Below are 263 nucleotides of genomic sequence, written 5' to 3' on the forward strand. Positions count from 1 at the left end.
CGGGAGCAATAATGGCTGCTTCAGCGTGGGTACGCAACCGGCTCCTGCCCATCTGGTGCTGTGTGCTGGGGACCTGGCTCTGCCAAGCCCTGTTTAGGGGGAGCCGGGCTCGAACAAAGGGCTGTGGAGCAGAGGGGCCGGGGCTGCCGCACCACGTCCCCCTGTGTCTCCCTGTCCCAGCATCAGCGCAGAGCTCTATTAGCACATGTTCTGCCTTAATTAATCCCTGTTCCTCAGCCCCGTAGGAGAAAGGTGCAAACCCT

Source organism: Nestor notabilis, unplaced genomic scaffold (assembly GCF_000696875.1).
Source record: "Nestor notabilis isolate BGI_N333 unplaced genomic scaffold, ASM69687v1 scaffold16716, whole genome shotgun sequence".
Lineage (NCBI taxonomy): Eukaryota > Metazoa > Chordata > Aves > Psittaciformes > Psittacidae > Nestor > Nestor notabilis.